General features: G+C 36.9%; 1 protein-coding gene across 3 annotated transcripts in view; it reads left to right on the top strand.

Moving 5' to 3' along the window:
• Nucleotides 1-16,165, top strand: part of LOC308693087 (uncharacterized protein) — a 28,651-nt gene that overhangs the window by 5,126 nt on the left and 7,360 nt on the right. For 2 of the 3 annotated variants that reach the window (XR_014030406.1, XR_014030407.1), the window contains one exon: nt 4,362-5,617. The exons of the other annotated variant lie outside the window; for it this stretch is intronic. The gene's annotated coding sequence lies outside the window, so the exon portion shown is untranslated. Of the gene's footprint in view, nt 1-4,361; nt 5,618-16,165 lie in introns of those variants that run through there. 3 annotated transcript variants of the gene reach the window in all.

Below are 16,165 nucleotides of genomic sequence, written 5' to 3'. Positions count from 1 at the left end.
TTCAATGTTTTAAGAGTTTAGGTGTCATTTGTCATTTGTGAGGCATGTAAGCACCAAGATGGCAATTTGAGATGCCGCTGTACCAGTGTGATTTTATTTTGTTTGTTGTATTTTCTTTTATTTGATCACATTCACCACAATTCAATACAGTTACACAGTTCAATTTCAGTGTTATCAGTTATCTATGATATGTGAATGCCAGAGGTGTATAGTCCAGGGGTCAGAAAGTCCTGCCATATTATTCCACCCATGACCTCAGACAGCTGATTTCACTAATTAGTTCTACCTACTGGCTGAAAAACTGCTAATTAGGTGGTGTAATTAGGCTAATTCAGGTGATTGGAACAAAATACTGAGGAGGACCTTTACTTTCTGAACCTGGACTTTACACCTTTGGTGATTGCTATGTTAGAGAAAGTGGCAAATAAACATTTCAAGTGTTAAATGTGTTGTCTAAATGACTGCTAAAATGATTAATTTGACAAAATGTTGTCTTTATTCTTTTGTTTTATCATGCTTGATAAGTAAATTTGATAGAGTAACACAAAACCTAGAAAAAATTCAAATAATAATTTTTGGTAATTGAAAACAAGACATTTTTAATATTTATAAATCATGGAATTTATAGATCATGGAATATTAAATGCTTAAATAAATTGATCTCAAAAGATAAAAAAAAAAAAGTCCAGCCATGCATGAAATAACATAGGAAATGAATACGGGTCTTTTTAGACCCATGTTGTGCATTAGAAGGGGTTTCCATAGCTTGCGCATCAAAGGGTTAATATGTACTTAAAATTGCACTTAAGTATACTTGACTCATAGGTACTGACAGAAAGATCCAAGTATATTTGGACTTATAGGACTTGTACTCAATCTTTTGATCGAAATATACTTAAAAGTATAAATAAGTATTCTAAGTATACTTGTCTTGATGTTGTTTAATCTTTTAATTTAGAAACATTAAATACTTTTTCACATAGTTTTACACTGAAAATATTGGTTTATAAAGAAAACAGACTATTTCCCTAATTCTGAGTATCTGAATGTTTGTGAAGGCTAGTCCACTGCTAGTGTACACAGGCATTTACTTCAAATCTTCCCCCGCCGTTGACTGAATTTTCCGGCTATCCATGTTTTCACTGTCGGACGGTACAGGGTCTATTACGCATCTTCGGATATAAACACAGGCGAAGAAGAAGCAGAAACAACTGATAGAGGATTGCTTACGCAAATGTAAATGGCACGATCATCAAAACAATATTAATCAAAACTGCCCAACGTTACCGTAAGCGTTAATGACTGTGAAACTTTGGGGTGTTGTTGGACTGGATCTACTCAATGTTTGTTTTGATCATCGTTCTGAATCCCATCCGGACGCAGTCTTTGATAAAAATGCGTTTTTTTTTTTTTACTACATAAAGTATAAGTATACCTAAAATATACTTGAACATTACTTAAGTATGATTCATAAAATTAACTTAAAGCATACTTCTTTTTCGTAAGGGAAATTTTTGCCATACCCTAGTGAAAAATAAGTATGCTAAGTATACTTGCAGCCAGACTAATTGTCAGTATACTTCAAGTGTGTTAATAATTAGTTAACTTGAAGTGTGCTATTTTTTTTTGTACTAAGTGAATTTTAGTTATAATTAAATTATACTAAAGTATAACTTTAAGTGTATTTAGTGTACTTTTTGATGCTAAATTGAGACAATTTTAAGTATACTTAGTACACTTTAAGTACATGCGTATTTTCATGCTTGTTTAGTGATATTAAAGCGTACTTTTTTATATTACAAGTACATTACAAATTAATTAATTGTCTTCCAAACAAACAAGAAATATACCATAAATATATTATATTTGAGTAAAAATATACTTTCTTCCCCAAAGCTGAATGCACCTGTCAGGGTCATTACAATAAATATGTGACTTGAATCAACAGTGTTAATAAATGTGTTACGACTGCTCCGAGACACGAAGGTTGAGGATCCAAATGCAGCTTTATTAAGGGGTAATCCAAAGATGAAATCCAATAAACAGGCAAAGGGTCAAAACACAAGTAGACAGTCAAAATAAACGAACAAAACGAAACAGGCAGGGGTCAGAGGCAAGAGAGTAATCCACGGAACAGGCAAGGAATCCAAAAACCAAGAGACATGAAACCAGGGAAAACGCTCAGAAGTGCAGTGCAACAACATACAAAACTTTGCAGTGAGTGAAGAGTGAACCAGGCTTATATGGGGTGAACTAAACAAGATAACAAGACACAGGTGAATGTGATAATGAGTTTTGATGAGTCTGGGCAGTGAGTTCTGGGAAATGTAGTTTGTGAGTGGTTGCTCTCAAGGGCACTCCAGCTGGCTACCGTTACAAAATGGTTGTCGAGTATTCTCATGAAACAAGAGGCTTCAACCCAGAAACAGTATTAAGGTGCAGTAAAATTATCTGTTGTTCTGTGAATGTTCACTGGTGAATTCCAGTCATTTCAATAAGAATCCACATGATCAGCAATTTTGTTTGTGGTCAAAAATGTCACTATGGGACCAGGTTGGTCACTGGAATTCGCTAGATTTGACTAACAGAAAGCTGCTTGAAAGTGACTCCTGTGTGAGCTGTGCTTCATACATTACGCCGCTACACTGCTGACAATGGTCAATGGACTTTTTTGCCTGTGTAATTTCACAGAATTCAAAAATGTTACCGCACCTTTACTCACTGCAACATAAAATTGTATTGTACAACATAATATTTATTGACCAGTAAATGGCTTTAAAATGGCATTTGAGAGAATGAGGACACCTGTAGTAACGTTAAGTTAGGCTAACGTTAAACAAAAACAGACCAAACTGTATTAACCTGCTTTTGTTATTCATAACAAATGCCAATGACGACAACAGGAATCAGCTAAATTAGTTAGGCTATAAGTCAGTAATTTCCATTTCCATTTGTTCATTAGATCAACGTAGTTAGCATCGCGGCTAAAACCTTCATACCAGATACTGTGCAATAAACGAGTGGTAAACACTGTAAAAACGTAGTAATGTATAATAGGCTACATTTAGTTTATATGTGTGTGTGTGCGTGTGTTTGAATATATAGCACACTCTGTATTTAAATTTATTTGGCGAGTTTACAAACCTTGTAACGGAGAGCCGAACAAACGGCGGAAGCTGCGGCAGGCTTTGATGAGGAGAGCCGTCACTTTCAAACCCGATGACGTCGATCAGCTGAGCTTTGTTGCGCGCGAGCAGTGCGAGTGACAGCAGAGGAATAGCAGCAGTTTCGTGACAGAATAAAACTTTTCTCCTCCTGGTTTTTCTTCTTCATATTATTATTATTTAGTGTTGTTGTTTAAGGTTTAAATTAATCAATAAAATAGGCCTATACTAAATAAATGTAAACTATAAAAGGACGTAGGCTACTGTTAAATGTATTAAAAATGCATTAAAGTATATTTGTATTGTAGGCCTACTAAAAACACACTCAGGTACATTTTTAATACATTTAATAGTATGTCTTTTTCACCTGGGTATGTATACTGAATCAAACTTAAGTAGCCTATAATAATAATAATAATAATAATAATAATAATAATGGGATAATAATAATCTTATTCTGGCCTCACTGAACCATTGGGTTCCTCCAGATGCTGGCTTTAACATAGGAGATCTTCCAGGAACCACTTAAATGTTAAAAGATCTTCCAATAACCCTTTTATCGCATTCAAGTTCCTCTATTTTCCCCCAAAGCACTTCGAGGTCTCATGGTAATGAAAAGGTGACTCCAGAACCTCTGAACTAAATACAAAGTGCTAAATATCAATGCTCCTCCTACTAGGAGAAAGAGCTCTGAGACACTTAAATTACATTTTTAAGTTCCTTGAGTATCCGACAGGATATTTGAGGCTCCTTTAGTTTTTACAGTGTATACTTTCAATGCATTGTTACAATGATCATTTTCAGCACATAGTTAAAAAATATTCATAAAATATATTTAAGAAAAGTGCAAATAAATATACTTATAAAAAATAAACAGAACTCTCACTTCTAGTATATTTTTGTAAAATATATTTTTAGAAAATATACTAAATTACAATTATTTTAAAGTGTGTTAAAAATTGTATTGTGAAAATAGTCAAAAGTATGCTGCTAATATACTTTTTGTATATTTAAAAATAGTATATTTTTATTAGTATATTTGCTATGTACTATTAAAACAGGGAATATATTACAAATACAATAAAGTATACTTTTTTTTTACTAGGGTATGAAAGATCTGAAACCTGATCTCTAGCTTTCTGATATTAAATAAGGGTTCACTTGAACTGATTCTGACTGTATTTCTGTGTATTTTAGACCAGGTGAGAGTGAAAGAGCAAAGACAAGAACTGAATGAAGTGGAGGAGGAACATCGTAACTTTCCAATTCAAAGAACAAAAGCCAAAAAGACGCACACCTGCACTCAGTGTGGAAAGAGTTTCACACAGACAGGAGACCTTAACAGACACATGAGAATTCACAATGGAGAGAAACCGTATACATGCAATCAGTGTGAAAAGAGTTTTTCTCATTCTGGATCTCTTAAATTACATAAGCGAGTTCATACTGGACATAAACCGTACGACTGTACTCAGTGTGAGAAGAGTTTCACAAATTTAGCTTATCTCAAGAATCATCTGCACGTTCACTCTGGAGAAAAGCCATTTAACTGTGATCAGTGTGGTAAAGATTTTATTTCATCATCAAATCTAAAAAAACACCTGAAAGTTCATTCAGATGAGAAGCCTTATGTGTGTTCTCTCTGTGGAAAGAGTTTTTCATGGTTGAACAGTTTTAAACTGCACCAGAAAACACATGATGAAGTGAGAGATCATGTGTGTTGTGACTGTGGGAAGAGCTTTACTACAGCTCAGCATCTGAAACTGCACCAAAGAATTCATACTGGAGAAAAACCTTACAAGTGCTCATATTGTGACAAGAGTTTCACTCAGTCTGGAAACCTGAAATCACACGAGCGAGTTCATACTAGAGAGAAGCCGTACTACTGTACTCAGTGTGAGAAGAGCTTCACCCGATCAAATAATCTAGAGAATCATATTAAAAAGTGTTGTTCTGTGTCACAGTGAGCAAATGTTTTCATCAGATCCCAAACTTTGAAAAAAATTATGTGAGATTCACATGTGGAGATAGTCAACTAATAAACTAATGTTTCTGTGTAATGCCACAATATTTGTGTTTTATTTGTTGAAAATTATTGAATTATTCTTAGATTGAGCGCTTACTCAAAGAAATGCCAAAATTTAAAAAGAGACTGGAAACAAATGTAAGAAAAACAACTATCAGTGATTTGTCAATATATGAAGCGATTCACTCAATATCGGTTTTTAAATTTAATATGGAGGGTGTTTTTATCTTTTGTTTGTTTATTTATAAAAACTGTTATTTCATAAACAGATGTATTAAAAAACCTACACATATCTCTGCAATATTAAAGAGGTCTATAAGCTCTGTACAATAACAACAAATAATTACCATTTCACTGACAATGTGTGATTTTGTGAGCAAAAGTTATCTACAGATCCAATACTTCAAATAAACAATGAGATTCAGATAAAGCAAATGTGTTACTTTACTGTAAACTGTTAGTTTACTCGTGTTCTGTGACATTAGTTTTGTGGAAGTTGTTTTTGACTTATATCTTTTTTATAGACACATTTCTCACTTTCACATTAGGTTTGTGAAAGAATATTGTTGACCTAAGACAAATTGCCATCCAAAGGCTCTGTATTATAAATGCTCTAAAACTGTTCTAATTCTAATAAGTTCTAATAAGAAGCAGAAACATATTTTAAAATAGATTTCAAAGGTTTGCCTCAGCTTTTTAAATGAAATATAATGGGAACTATAAAAAGTCAAGTCAAGTTTATTTATATAGCGCTTCTCACAACATAGATTGTATCAAAGCAGCTTCACAGTATTAAATTAAAACAATACATCAATGTTTGTTTCTAGTGGAAAACGTCCATGTTTGGTAATGCTGATCAATAGTATTGTTGAGTGATTAATTAAATTAAATATCCCCAAATATCCCCAACTGAGCAAGCCAAAGGCAACAGTGGCAAGGAACCGAAAAAATCCATCAGGTGACCTAATGGTGACCTGAAACTCCATCAGGTGACCTAATGGAGAAAAAAAAAAACATTGGGATAACCCAGGCTGAGTCGGGGGCCAGTTCTCCTCTGGCGTTTATGAACTATAGGTCAGATTTAACTGTAAGATTAAAAGTATTATATGAATGCCTGGCTGAAGAGATGCGTCTTTAATCTAATTTTAAACTGGGAGAGCGAGTCTGAGCAACGAACAGTATCAGGAAGGCTATTCCAGAGTTTTGGAGCTAAATGTGAAAATGCTCTCCCTCCTTTGGTGGACCTGGATATCCTAGGTATGACCAAAAGCCTCGAATTTAGTGATCTTAAAGAGCACGATGGATTATAGGGCGATAGAAGATCGGTTAAATAGACTGGAGCTTAGCCGTTTAGGGCTTTATAAGTCAGTAGCAATACCTTGTAATTAATACGGAACTTTATAGGTAACCAATGTAGTGATGATAAAATTGGTGTTATATGATCATATTTTCTTGATCTAGTTAGAACTCTAGCATTTTGGACTAACTGTAGCTTGTTTATTGAGGATGCAGGACAACCAGCTAATAAAGCATTACAGTAATCTAGTCTCGAGGTCATGAATGCATGAACTAACTTTTTCTGCATCAGAGACAGATAGCATGTTACGTAGCTTAGCAATGTTTCTAAGGTGGAAAAAGGCTGTTCTTGTAACATATGAAATATGATTTTCAAAAGACAGGTTGCAGTCTAATATAACACCCAGGTCTTTTACTGTAGAGGATAAAGTAACAGGACATTCTACGATGTTAAAGTTGTATTGTGAGAGGTTTTGTGGGTGGTTTTTTAAACCGATGATTAGTACCTCTGTTTTGTCTGGATTTAATAAAAGAAAATTGCGCGTCATCCAATCTTTTATATCTTTAACACACTCGGTCAATTTGGATAGTTTAGCGTTTTCATCTGGCCATGATGAAATATAGATTTGAGTGTCATCAGCATAACAATGGAAACTAATTCCATGTTTCCTTATAATATTTCCAAGTGGCAGCATATACTAAGAATAACAGAGGGCCTAACACAGATCCCTGTGGTACTCCATAGCTCACTGGAGTAATGATCGATTTTTCTCCATTTAATTAGACAAAATGGTAGCGGTTTGAAGTTTGAAGTTTCTTTTTATTTTTAAACAGGGACAATGCACAAATTAACATTAACCTTGTGTCAAAACAAGGAGAGATGCATTGTGCCAGGTTATAGCACAAGTGCTATTTTCCGCCCGTAGTCCCTTGGCAGATCAATAAGACAATAGGACAACATTTCATAAAAGTAAAATACAAAACATTAAAATATACAATTTTACAACTACAGTCACACTTAATTTTCAATTAAAACTATCATATGCTCAATTGTTCCCCCTTACTTAAACCAACACACACACACACACACACACACACACACACACACACACACACACACACACACACACACACACACACACACACACACACACACACACTTCATAAATGTGTACAATTTTGTTGTGACAGTAACCATGCCTTTGTCAAACTCGAAAAGGTTTGAGGATTTGTACATGTAATAAGGTGTGTAGGGAGAGTATTCCACTGAGTTATGGCCACAAATGAAAAAGTTGATTTGCCAAAAGAAGTTTTGCGATTGGGAATATTGCACTCTCCTCTAGTGGCTGACCGAGTAGCTCTTTTTTTTTCTGAGTTGCGCGTAATAAATTTTTTTAGAGGAGGAGCGACAGCATTATTAATGATTTTAAAAAGTAAGCAAACATTTGAATGCATTATCAAATTTCCAAAATTTAAAATATTGTACTTAGTAATTATTTACAGTGGTGATATTGACGTGTTTTTTTATCATGGATCTTAAGTGCTGTTTTATATAATGATTCAAGTGGTCTCAAGACTGTCTTACCCGCTTGAGACCAACTTGTCATGCAATACAAAAAATGTGGAACAATCATTGCACTTAAGTAAGTATTTGATGCCTCAATGGTAAGAGAGTTTCTTATATATCTGTAATTTATAAGATTAAATTTTAGCGGTCAGATAGGTATGATCTGAACCAGCTTAATGCTTGTCCTTGAACACCAGTATAATTTTGTAGTCGATCTAAGAGTATTGTGTGATCTATAGTATCGAACGCAGCACTAAGATCAAGTAAAACTAATATTGAGATACAGCCTTGGTCAGAAGCTAAAAGTAAATCATTTGTGATTTTAACGAGCGCAGTTTCAGTGCTATGATGCGGCCTGAATCCAGACTGAAACTTTTCATAGGTGTCATTTTCTTGCAAGAAAGAGCCCAGTTGGGCGGACACAACATTTTCTAGTATTTTAGACATAAAAGGTAGATTTGAATTGGGTCTATAATTTTCTAGATTATGTGGGTCTAATTGTGATTTCTTAATGAGAGGTTTTATAACTGCCAATTTAAAAGTTCTAGGAACATGACCTAAATATAAAGATGAGTTAATAATATTGAGGAGAGGCTCTTCCACTACAGGTAACACTTCTTTCAGTAGTTTAGTTGGTATAGGATCTAATAAACATGTTGTTGTTTTAGATCAGTGGTTCTCAAACTTTTTATACCAAGTATCACTTCAGAAAATATTTGTCTCTCCAAGTACCACCATAATGACCAATATTAAAATACAGTAGCGTAGTAGGCCTAACTATTCAGCTACAGTTATGCACAGCTCAAAAACCAGGCAGTTTTTATTTATAATAAGAATATTTATTGTTGTCAGCCACTTTAAACATTGTAACAACACAGTTTTAACATCAACACTGCACTGTGTGCTGCTTACATAGAGGTATTTTTTTAATGATTTAATTAAAATGTATTGCACCTAAAAGTAAAATAAAAACTGTACTTACAGATTAAATGAAAATGTATTGTACTTAAAAGTGAAATAAAAACTGTACTAACAGATTAAATGAAAATGTATTGCACTTAAAACAAGGACATGTTGTTTAAAACTTACATGAGCTTATTGTGATGGGTGCGCCTGCCTCTGTGAACACAGTCCTGAGATGTCTGGGTCAATGGAGGTCAGCTTCAGTCTCAGGTTTGGCTCAGCGTCCACCCTGTTTCTGTACTTTGTTTTTATGACAACAAGTGAAGAGAATCCTTTCTCGCACAGATACGTGGTCACAAAAGGAAGGAGAAAACACACGGCCTTGTCGGAAAGCACAGGGTATTCACTGTGCTGCTTTATCCAAAAGTCCAGCAATGTCTGCTTTCTGAAAGCTGCCTTCAATGTTTCGTCACAAGACAACTCTATTAAACTCTCCTGCTCACCAACAGTTAAGTCCTGTGAAGCCATCTGAGAGGTGTCGATGCTGAAAGGGTTTCTCATCCAGCTGCTAGCTTCAGCTTCAGGCATCACTGGGAAATAATCAAGGAACTGTTGTCTGAGTGACACGAGGTGTGCAGTGATGTTATCCCTGAGTCTACCATCAAGCGTCAGGTCATTGTCAGTCAGAAAACTCTCCAAAGCAGGGAAAGCTGAAACATCACCTGTCTTGACTTTGATTTCAAATAACTCCAACTTCTTAAGCAGTGCATTGATTTTGTCATGCACATCAAAAACATTGATGGAGAGTCCCTGTAGTCCCAAATTCAGTTCGTTTAAACGTGAAAAAATGTCAGACAAGTATGCCAGCTGACAGAGCCACACAGTATCCTCAAAAATGTCTGACAAGGGGAAATGTGTGTCCTGTAAGAACAAATGGACCTCTTTGTGCAATTCAAAAAGCCTCGAAAGCACCTTTCCTCTTGAAAGCCACCGTACTTCAGTATGTAGCAAGAGTTGGACATGCTCACTGCCCATTTCCTCGCAGAGCACACAAAATAAACGAGAATTCATCGGTCTGGCCTTAATGAAGTTCACAGTTTTCACAGCAAAGTGTCCAGCACAGACTTCAGGTCACCAGGCATCTTCTTCACTGCCAGCGCCTCACGATGGATGCTGCAGTGAGTCCAGCGCATCTCAGGTGCTCTTGGATAAACGCGTCCAGTACCTGGAATATACGCGACCACAACCACTCAATGACTGATGATCTGCTTTTATTTATTTATTTTATTCAAAATATTCACAAATTTGTTAGCTACAGCATTGAATCGCCTTTATAATGATCACGTTAGTTGGGAAAAAAAGCACACTTTGAATTTAGCAGTTGATCACGTTCTACTCACACCGGTGAGATTGAAATTCAGTGTTTCCTCTGCTTACCACTAGAGAGAGCCTGTACCACACTTTGAGAACCACTGTTTTAGATGAAGTGATAAGTGTATTTAACTCTTTTTGTTCTATAGTTGTAAAGCACTGTAATTGTTCTTGCGGGGTGATAATCGAGGCTGAATTATAAGGCGCGATTGAGGATTGAACGTTTACAATTGTGGTTCTGATGTTTTCTATTTTCTCAGTGAAGAACTTCATGAAATCATTACTACTAAACTGTAACGGAATATTTTGTTCAGGTGACATCTGTTTATTTGTTAGTCTAGCCTAGGGCTGCAACAAACGATTATTTTGATAATCGATTAATCTAACGATTATTAGAACGATTAATCGACTAATCGTCGATTATTTCGCTAACTAATCAGTAAGTTTGGAACGATTATTCAGCCTTTTCAATTAGTTAAAACACTGAGTTATACATATTCTAACTATAATATAAAAAAAGAAAATCACTTCAGCTTTTGAAATGGTTGGTTTAATGAACTTTGAGCCAACTAAACAGGTCATTCTCTTTAAGTTTTCAGATTTCAACTCAAATCACACACAAATGCTCTCTAAGCATTGGTTAAATATTCTGTTCTCTTTCAATAGAAAAAAACAACAACAAAATTAGCTGAATTACAGACAAACTTAAACTGCAAACAATTATTATAAGAATACAATTAAAAAAAAAAATTGACAGCTGAGCTGACAGAGACATTCTCATTCACCTTTTAATTTACAGTATAAAAAATAACTGACATGATATTCTTCATAACATCTCTTTTTGTAAGTCTTCATGAATATGGAACAAAATACAGGAAAGTGATAAGACTGTAATAACTAATAGAGTTACAATAATAAAAACAGCCCTGACTCCTAAGCTCGATCAAGCTTTATTCTATGCAAAAATAAATCATCACATTACTGTAATTATATTATTATTGTTAATATTATTGCTATTATTAGTAGTACTGCATTATCTAATAAAGAGATAATGAATTTAATAAATTCTAATAAATTTACTGCTAGTTATTTAGCTTCAGCTGGAGAACATTCACCTCTCACCGGCTCGTCTCGTGCCGGGTTTTTCCTCTTTAAGTGTTTTAACATGCATGTTGTGCTCCCGTGAAAAGCAAGTTCCGCCTTGCATGTATTGCACACGACAGCATTCTTGGTTTGAAGTTTTATGAAACTTTCACACACCTTACTAGTTCGGATTCGTTTGCACTCCCGTCATAATTCGCGCTGTGTTTTCTTCTACCGCAAAAGCATTTGTAACGGCTGCATTACACTCTAGCGCTACAGCGCCGTAGCGGTCAAATTGCGATATTGCAGGCCTTTACATTAGGTCACGTGGGATCAAACGACTACTCGACAACAAAGATATTTGTCGACAATTTTTTATTGTCGACATTGTCGACAATGTCGACAATGTCGACTAATCGTTTCAGCCCTAGTCTAGCCACGGTTTTAAATAAAAACCTAGGATTGTTTTGGTTGTTTTCTATTAGTTTGCGGAGGTGCTCAGCCCTGGCCGCTTTAAGGGCCTTTTTATAACGTGACATACTGTCTTTCCACGCGATCCTAAAGACCTCTAAATTAGTTTTTTTCCATTTACGCTCTAAATTACGGGTTTCTCTCTTTAGAACATGCGTAGTATTGTTGTACCATGGTGCTTTACTTTTCTCTCTGACCTTTTTTAATCTAATGGGTGCAACAATATCCAATGTTCCAGAGAGAATGGTGCTCATAGTGCTGGTTAGTTCCTCTAATTCATCTGTTTGTTTGGGTTCACTGAGCAGCTGAGACAGTTCAGATAAGCAATTTGAAAAATTATATGGTGGATGGAAGGATTGTTCTGCCTGATCGATAACATGGCGCAGCATGATATATTACAGGAGTACGTAATATGCAAGTTACCATGTAATGGTCAGTTACATCGTCACTTTGTGGAATGATATCTATATCAGTTGGATCGGTTCCATGTGATATAATTAAATCGAGTGTATGATTAAAGCGATGAGTTGGTCCGGTAACGTTTTGCTTGACCCCAAAGGAGTTTAATAAATCTGTAAACGCAGCCCCTAGCGCATCATTTGAATTATCTACGTGTATGTTAAAATTTCCAACAATTAATGCTTTATCGACATTAACTAATAGGTCTGAGAGAAAATCTGCAATCTCTTTTAGGAAATCAGCGTAAGGCCCTGGCGGTCTATATACGGTAGCCAAGGCTAAAGATAATAGGGATGTTTTTCTAGCATCTAAGAGTGTAACATTTAGTACAAGTACTTCAAACGAAATAAACTTATAGCCCGTTTTCTGAGTAACATTGAGAATATCTCTATAGATTGTTGCAACACCGCCGCCACGACCAATCAGACGGGGCTCATGCTTATAGGAGTATCCAGATGGAGTAGACTCATTTAGACCGAAATAATCATTTGGTTTAAGCCAGGTTTCAGTAAGTCAAAGTACATCGAAGCTATTATCTGTGACTATTTCATTTACAATAACTGCCTTAGGTGTGAGTGATCTAATGTTTAGAAGACCTAGCTTTAGAAATTGTTTTTGTTTACTAATAGCAACATTTTCTGGTTTAATAACAATTAGATTTTTCCTTGATCCTGCAGTAGATTTATTATTTGATCTCACTAAACGAGGAATAGACACAGTTTCTATGCAATGTTCAACACTAGTATTTATATCAGTTAAATTGGTGCAGCAGAGACTATGATTTGGACTTTTGGTTACTAGTCAAAAGGTATTTAACATTTTGGAGATGTTATCTGACAGAAGATCCGATCCGAATCTGCTTGGGTGTAAGCCATCAGCACGGTAAAGCCTAGGACGCTCCCAAAACAGATTCCAATTATTTACAAAGAGCAGTTTCTGCTCATTGCACCATGACGTTAACCATTCATTTAGCGCGAATAATCTACTAAACTTTTCATGACCTAGTCGGTACGTGGGAAGCTGTCCAGACACAATGATCGTTATTTCAGGCGATGTGCTGCGTACCGTATCGATCAGATTCCTTAAGTCTTTCTTCAGAACCTCCGTCTGGCGCAGCCTGATGTCGTTCACTCCCGCGTGCAGGACCGCAGTTCCGACGCGCTCGTCACTGTTCAGAATCTCGGGAACGCGAGCAGCGATTTCAGAAACACGAGCACCAGGAAAGCAGTGACTATGCACCTTACTTTTACTTAACGTAACGATGGAATCGCCGATGATCACCGCATCGTGTTCAGTTTCGCGAAGAGGGGAGAAGCGGTTTTGGGTGGATAACTCCAAAACCGGGAGGGTCGGAGAGAGTCTTGTTCTAGACCTGACTCGCGTCTTCCACTGCGGAACCATCCAGGCTTCGTGGTGGCGTGTTGGAGCCGGAGTGAACGAGACCATGGCTGATCGCGACCTGGCGCTCGGGACCGATGCTGAGTAACGCGCGGAGTAGACAAGGTCGGAGTTAGCGGGTTATTAACGTTAATCACTGATTTGTGTGCATCGGCGCATGATGTTTCAAGAGCTAAACGCCGGTCTATCAGCTCGGCTTGTCTCACTAAAAGGTTGTGGATCTGTTTCTCAACAGCTTCCAGCTCAGACTACAGTGTGTGAAGTTCAAATGTGTCTTCACCTGCACCAAAAGGTAGACTACTTACATCTGATATTAACAGATGGACAGTAACGTTAAGTTAGCAACGACGCTACCAGTGATGCTATCAATATTAATACTAATTTATGGCTGAAGTCTTGGATATAATCCGTCTTTTTAGTGGTAGGGGTGTAGAGTAGACGCACGATAGGCGAAAAAAATGTTTGTTTGTAAGTGAGTGTGGAGAAGACGCGTTTAGCCGTGATCCAAGGGAGTAACCTATATGAGTATCCGGCATTGGATCACTAATAGGCTTGAGACACGTCTGCAGTCCGCGTTGTAACTATGAGGTTTGAGCAGCAGTGCTTCTCAGTGAGGAAAGGTAGAAAATGATCATTGTAAGTGAGTTTAAAGAGAAAATCAAGAATTATAAATTAAATCGATGGAGCTCCAAAGACAACAACGCGTTCAGACGCGACGCATGCGCATTCGTCAACAGGAAGCAGTTTCCTGTTAGGGAATTGTTAACAAAACGTATAACAACCTACTTTTAACTTTTATACCGTTTCTAACACCTTGCCCCCCAATGTTGCTCAATGAATTAGCGTTCATTAGCACACAGAGAGCCAAAACAGTGACGTCTAAGAATTTTTACCAAAAATGTATCCAAAAAAGTTAATATTTCTCCCAACTTGATATAAATATAAAAAGGTTAGATCAGAAGTTTTTTTATTTTTATTTATTTTTTATGTTATGTTAGACCCCTTTGTGTATAGGGCTGGGACGGTTACCGCACTACCGCAATACCGCGGTCATGTGACACCTACCGCGGGTCTGAGCTAGTCACCGTCATCACCGCAAAAAAAAATTAAATAAACACTGGCCTTAACATGTCTTCACGTTGTGTCTAATGACACGGAGTCATTCTAATGACATGTGTAGAATAACAGTGTGTCTTACATGGATTCAAGGTTTTCTAAACAAATTGATGGAGCAAATCCGTCCTTTCGCAAGTTGGGCAGCGCAATGTTCTATGACACATAATAACATGACGTGGCTGTCGGAGCTGATCGCGCCCACTTAACTCAATGCTTGTGTTTACACCAGCCACGACGCAGCGCGTTTCAGAAGCGTCTCTCCGCGCCGCTTCGCTAAAGATAGGCGCCTAGTCTATTTTCGACGGACGCCGCGTCCAAGCCAAGTAAAACAAAAAAAAAGTCAATTTCAAAATAAACACCCTGTGCAGACTCCCAATTATATTGCAAATGTGTTATAGCCTATAATTTGAAGCCCCAAAAGCAGGACCTCAGCTTTTAATTGCACGTGCTTATTTAACACAATTCTCTCACGTGAAGACCACATTTGTCAACCCTCGCGCGGCAAGTGCACAGCACCAGAGAGTAATCTTGACGGCACTTGCAAGAAAATGGATAAGCAGCTACATAATCGAATTCACAAATATTACACCATTTAAACATTATTAAAAATACATAGGCTACTGAGTTACTAAAACAATATTTGTCAAAGAATACACTTGTATGTTCACAGTTTGAACGTTCTTATTTCCATTTGTTTAATTTCAAGATCTGAGGTGAATTATCCATTGTTGCTTTTACAGCCTCAAAGCTGGAGCACTAAACGATATTCAAAGTCACATTGCATGCATTTAACATCAAATAAAGCACATAAACAGTACCTGCGATTATCATTGCCACACTTTGTTTGTTGTTCCAGCCGCGACGTTGCAGAAAAAAAAAAACGTGGGGAGGGTGTGGAGGGGGGTTGAGGTTTAAAGCGGTTTACCGCAATACCGCGGTAATTTCTTGCTTTTCAACCGCGGTAAGAAAAAATCCATACCGTCCCAGCCCTACCGCCCATCTGTCCACTTCCTGGGTTTCATCATTGATGAATGTGCATCCAGGTGTACCAGGGGAAGGTCCATGCTGTCAGAAACTGGCCACAACCATCAAAGAGTTGCAATGATTTGCAAATCTCTACAGGAAATTTGTTGCCAACTTCAGCCTGATTGCCTCTCCCATCACTTCACTTCTCCAAAATCAGCCCATGTCTCTGTCCTAAAGTCCACCTGCCACTGAAGTGTTCAACCAACTTAAAGAAGCCTTTTTTCACTGCTCCTATCCTCAAAACCCCAATCCAGACCAACCCTTCATAGTGAAAGGGGATGCATC

Source organism: Scardinius erythrophthalmus (assembly GCF_964197995.2).
Source record: "Scardinius erythrophthalmus genome assembly, chromosome: 7".
Taxonomy (NCBI): domain Eukaryota; kingdom Metazoa; phylum Chordata; class Actinopteri; order Cypriniformes; family Leuciscidae; genus Scardinius; species Scardinius erythrophthalmus.
The sequence above is the reverse complement of the archived record's forward strand: the minus strand, read 5'-3'. Positions and strand labels throughout refer to the sequence as shown.